Source organism: Pan troglodytes, chromosome 9 (genome assembly GCF_028858775.2).
Source record: "Pan troglodytes isolate AG18354 chromosome 9, NHGRI_mPanTro3-v2.0_pri, whole genome shotgun sequence".
NCBI lineage: Eukaryota > Metazoa > Chordata > Mammalia > Primates > Hominidae > Pan > Pan troglodytes.
The window spans coordinates 109,720,199-109,726,265 of NC_072407.2; the positions used below are offsets into that span (position 1 = coordinate 109,720,199).

The 6,067-nt window shown below is 37.4% G+C and overlaps 1 pseudogene; it reads right to left on the reverse strand.

Annotated features, from left to right (window-relative positions):
• Positions 1-2,831: 2,831 nt before the first annotated feature.
• Positions 2,832-5,255, reverse strand: LOC736329 (sorting nexin-7-like; annotated as a pseudogene).
• Between the last annotated feature and the right edge of the window lie 812 nt (positions 5,256-6,067).

Genomic DNA, 6,067 nt, shown 5'->3' on the forward strand with positions numbered 1-6,067 from the left:
CACAAGCAGGTTTATTACATGGGCATACTGTGTGATGCTAAGGTTTGGGGTATAACTGAATCCATCACCCAGGCAGTGCACATAGTACCCAATAGGTAGTTGTTCAGTCCTTGTCTCCTGTCTCTTTCTCATCCCTCTCGTTGACCCCAGTGTCTATTGTTCCTGTCTTTATGTCCACCTGTACTCAGTGTTTAGCTCTCACTTATAAGTGAGAACATGTGGTATTTGGCTTTCTGTTTCTGCATTAGTTCGCTTAGGATAATGGCCTCCAGCTGCATCCATGTTGCTGCAAAGAACATGGCCTTATAAGTGTCTTCTTTTCTCCATAGCCTCACCAACATCTGTTATTTGTTTACTTTTTAACAAGTCATTCTGACTGGTATGAGACAAAAATCTCACTGTGGTTTTGATTTGCATTTCTCCGATGATTAGTGTTGATGAGCATTTTTTCATGTTTGTTGGCTGCTGGTATGTCTGCTTTTGAGAAGTGCCTGTTCCTGTCCTTTTCCCACTTTTTAATGGTGGTGTTTCTTGCTTGCTGATTTAAGTTCCTTATAGGTTATGGATATTAGACCTTTGTTGGATGCAGTTTGCCAATATTTTCCCCCATTATGTAGGTTGTTCATTTACTCTGTTGATAGTTTCTTTTGCTGTGCGGAAGCTTTCTAATTTAATTACATCCCACTTGTCAATTTTTGGTTTTGTTGCAATTGCTTTTGAGGACTTAGCCATAAATTCTTTGTCAAAGCCAATATCAAGAAGGGTATTTCCTAGGTTTTCTTCTAGGATTTTTATAGTTTTAGGTCTTACTTTTTAGTCTTTACTTCATCTTGAGTTGATTTTTGTATATGGTGATAGGTAGGGGTCCAGTTTCATTCTACTGCATTTAAATAGCCAGTTATCCCAGCACCATTTAGTGAACAGGGAGTCTTTTCCCATTGCTTATTTTTGTTGACTTTTTTGAAGATCAGATGGTTGTAGGTGTGTGGCCTTATTTCTGGATGCTCTATTCTGTTCCATTGGTCTATGTGTCTGTTTTTGTGACATCATGCTGTTTTGGTTATTGTAGCCTTGTAATATACTTTGAAATCAGGTATGGGATGCCTCTTGCTTTGTTCCTTTTGTTTAGGACTACTTTGGCTATTGAGGCTCTTTTCTGGTACCAAATGAATTGCAGGATAGTTTTTTCTAATTCTGTGGAAAATGATGCTGGTAGTTTGATATGAATAGTGTTGAACCTGCAAATTGTTTTGGGCAGTATAGCCATCTTATCCATACTGATTCTTCCAATCCATGAGTATGGAATATCTTTCCATTTATTTGCCATCTCTGATTTCTTTCAGCAGTGTTTTATAGTTCTCCTTGTAGAGATCTTTCACCTTCTTGGTTAGCTGTATCCCTAGGTATTTTATTCTTTTTGTGGCTATTGTAAATGAGATTGCATTCTTGATTTGGCTCTGAGCTTGAATGCTTTTGGCATTGATTTTGTATCCTGAAACTTTACTGAAGTCGTTTATCAGTTCTAGGAGCCTTTTGGTAAAGTCCTAAGGGTTTTCTAGGTATAGAATCGTATCATCAGTGAAGACAGATGGTTTGACTTCTTCTTTTCCTGTTTAAATGCCTTTTATTTCTTTCTCTTGCCTGACTGCTTGGTTAGGACTTCCAGTACTATGTTGAATAAGAGTAGCAAGAGTGGGCATCCATGTCTTTTTCCAGTTCTCAAGGGGAATGTTTCCAGCTTTTGCCCATTCGGTATAAGGTTGGGGGTGGGTTTGTCATAGATGGCTCTTATTATTTTGAGATATGTTCCTTTGCAGCCTAGTTTGTTGAGGGTTTTTACCATGAAGGGATGTTGTATTGTATCAAAAGCTTTCTCTGTATCTATTGAGATGATCATATGGTTTTTGTTTTTAGTTATATGGCAGATCACATTTATTGATTTGTGTATTTTGCATCAACCTTGCATCCCAGGAATAAAGCCTACTTGATCATGATAAATTAACTTTTTGATGTGCTGCTGGATTCAGTTTGTTCGTATTTTGTTGAGGATTGTTGCATCTATGTTTATCAGGGATATTGGCCTAAAGTTTTCTTTTTTCACATGTCTCTGCCAGGTTTGGGGATCAAGATGATGCTGGTATCATAGATGAGTTAAGGAGTTCCTCCTCCTTCACGTTTTGGAATATTTTCAGTAGGGTTGGTACCAGGTCTTATTTGTATGTCTGGCAGAATTTGGCTGTGAATCTATCTGATCCAGGGCTTTTTTTATTGGTAGGTTTTTTATTACTCATTCAACCTCAGGACTCATTAGTGGTCTATTTAGGTTTTCACTGTCTTCCTGGATCAGTCTTGGGAGGTTGTGTGAAATTTATCCATTTCCTATAGATTTTCCAATTTCTGTGCATAAAGGCTTTCCTAATAGTCTCTGAGGGTCTTTTGTGTTTCTGTGGGATCAGTTGAATGTCACATTTGTCATTTCTGATTGTGATTATTAGCATCTTCTCTCTTTTTTCTTTGTTAATCTAGGTAGTGGTTTATTGATCTTGTTTATTATTTCAAGGCACCAACTTTTGGTTACACTGATCTTTTTTCATATTAAACTTTTTATTAAAACTAAGTCCTTACAACATATTTACAATATCATGTTCCACAGTCAAATATTTAACAGAAAAATCTATACACAATTATTGGCACACAAATTTAAGAACATAATTAAAACCAAGCTAAATCTCTCTCTATCTATATATCTATATATGTATAGATGTATATCCATACAAATAGATATATAGATATATTATCAAATTCATGTCAATGAACTGGAGTACCTGAGGTTTCAAGTTGTTGGTTTTTCCAGATAGTATAAAACATTTTTCATCTACTTTATAAAGGACATGGCAGATCCAGAAAGAATAACTTTGGTTGATAAATGTTGTCTCCCAAAGATTAAACAGAAGTCCTCAGTGGGATTAAGGTTTATCTTCAGAGGCTTCTTCCAAGTGGAGGTTGGTGATGTGAGGAATGATTCCCATGTAGTAAGGCACTGTTCATAATAGTGGATACTCTCCTCAGCCATATCTGTAAATGCTAACTTGATATCATTTTGCATATTTTGTTGCCATCTTTCCCATTCTGCTTTCAGGGCATTATTAGCATATTCTACTTTATCTTCAAGTTTTCCAATCTCCTCTGTAAGCAGATCACTATCTGCCTTTTTATAGGTCAAAGCTTCAACTTTGGAATCCAGTTCTGCTTGTATTTGGTCTCTTCTTTTCATAACACCCACTAACATTTCACTATAAAGCACGTACTCATGTACAACAGGAAGCAGGGCCTCTGAGAGTCCAAACATCCATTTTTCAGTGGCCTTACAGCATCTGTCAATGCAGCTGTCAACATCTTTTAGAGTATCAACCAGATCCTCTTCTGACACTAACCACAGAATATGAATTGGACCATATTCTTTCATTTCATCAAAATATTCCCTTTCTTCCTTGAAAATTCTCCAAGATATTTTATCTATCAAATTTGTTTTCTGGCTAAAAATTTCAATAAAGTTATTCATTTCCATGAACTCTTCTAGGCGGTTTTTTAAAATGTCTTTTAATTGGGGCTTTTAGCCCATTTACATTTAAGGTTAGTATTTTGTTTGTTTGTTTGTTTTGTTTGTTTTTGTATACTTTAAGTTCTAGGGTACATGTGCACAACGTGCAGGTTTGTTACATATGTATACATGTGCCATGTTGGTGTGCTGCACCCATTAATTCATCATTTACATTAGGTATTTCTCTTAATGCTATTCCTCTCCCCTCCCCCCACCTCACAACAGGCCCCAGTGTGTGATGTTCCCTGCCCTATGTGCAAGTGTTCTCGTTGTTCAGTTCCCACCTATGAGTGAGAATATGCAGTGTTTGGTTTTCTGTCCTTGCGATAGTTTGCTCAGAATGATGGTTTCCAGCTTCATCCATGTCCCTACAAAGGACATGAACTCATCCTTTTTTATGGCTGCATAGTATTCCATGGTGTATATGTGCCACATTTTCTTAATCCAGTCTATCATTGATGGACATTTGGGTTGGTTCCAAGTCTTTGCTATTGTGAATAGTGCCACAATAAACATACGTGTGCATGTGTCTTTATAGTAGCATGATTTGTAATCCTTTGGATATATACCCGGTAATGGGATGGCTGGGTCAAATGGTATTTCTAGTTCTGGATCCTTGAGGAATCGCCACACTGTCTTCCACAATGGTTGAACTAGTTTATAGTCCCACCAACAGTGTAAAAGTGTTCCTATTTCTCCACATCCTCTCCAGCACCTGTAGAGTCCTGACTTTTTAATGATCCTGACTTTTTAACGATGGCCATTCTAACTGGTGTGAGATGGTATCTCATTGTGGTTTTGATTTGCATTTCTCTGATGACCAGTGATGATGAGCATGTTTTTATGTGTCTGCTGGCTGCATAAATGTCTTCTTTTGAGAAGTGTCTGTTCATATCCTTCACCCACTTTTTGATGGGGTTGTTTGATTTTTTTTCTTGTAAATTTGTTTAAGTTCTTTGTAAATTCTGGATATTAGCCCTTTGTCAGATGAGTAGATTGCAAACATTTTCTGCCATTCTGTAGGTTGCCTGTTCACTCTGATGGTAGTTTCTTTTGCGGTGCAGAAGCTCTTTAGTTCAGTTAGATTTCTGGGTGGTTTTTAATTCCTCTCATTGAGGATGCAACAGTTCTGACTGTTGGCCCCATCCTGCTTAGCAATCCAGGACCCTGCTTCTTGTGAGAGGAGAGTTATGCAGTGAGAAAAATTTTGAAGACCTTATTAAATGTTAAAGTTGGATGATCAGCAGTTCGGCTCAAAAATTTATGTAAAGCCTTCCTGCATGTCTCAAGGAAGTCATCATTAAAGTGTTCCACCATTCCTTTTACTATAAATTTTTCTGGAAATGGTGGAATAATCAGAGTGGGGTGTGCTTCTTCAAGTTTTCCCTTCAACCAAAGGAAACCTTGATACCGTCTCCTAACTGCAAATTCACTGGAGTCAAATTCTCCACGAGATGACTTAGTCATAATGCTATACGTAATGAAAGTTTCTATTGTAGTAACATAACTTTCAGGTTTATCAACTGTAATGAAGAGTTCCTTTAAATCTCGTTCATCTTCAAACTTGATTTGGTTTATCATTGATAAAGGGGATGTTGGCATCATAGTGCTGAAGGAATTCATGTCCATCAGTGAGGCATAGTTGCTGAAAACCTCCAGGTCATCCTCGTCCTCGTCCAGAGCCAGCACCTCTGCCTGCAGCAGGGCAAAAGAGCCGCTGCTGCCCAAGAAGCGGGCACTGGAGGCCCAAGGAGCGTGCCTGAGATGCCCGGCACTTGCTCTCCTACATTGATCTTTTGTATGGATTTTCAAGTGTCAATTTCATTGAGTTCTCTGATTTTACTTATTTCTTTTCTTCAGCTAGATTTTGGGTTGATTTGTCCTCTTTTTTCTAGTTCCTTTAGGTACAATGTTAAATTGTTAATTTGAGATTTTCTAGCTTCTTGATGTAGGTGTTTGGCCCTACAAACTTTACTCTTAACACTGCTTTAGCTGCATCCAAAAGATTTTGGTATGTTGGGTATGTACTTTTATTGATTTCAGAGAATTTTTTGATTTGTGTCTCGATTTTATTGTACACCCAAAAGTCATTCAGGAGCAAGTTGCTTAATTTCCATGCAATTATGTGGTTTTGAGATATCTTCCTGGTATTGATTTATATTTTTATTGCCCTATGGTCCTAAAATGTGCTTAGTATGATTTCGATATTTTTTAATTTACTGAGACTTGCTTTATGGTTGAGCATGTGGTCAAACTTAGAATATGTTTCGTGTACAGATGAGAAGAATGTATGTTCTGTAGCTGTTGGGTAGAGTATTCTTCTAGATGTCTATTAGGTCCAATTGGTTGAGTGTCAAGTTTAAGTCCAGAATTTCTTTGTTAGTTTTCTGCCACATAATCTAACACTGTCAGTAAGGTGTTGAAGTCTCCCACTATTATTGTGTGGCTCTCTAATCCTTTTCGTAG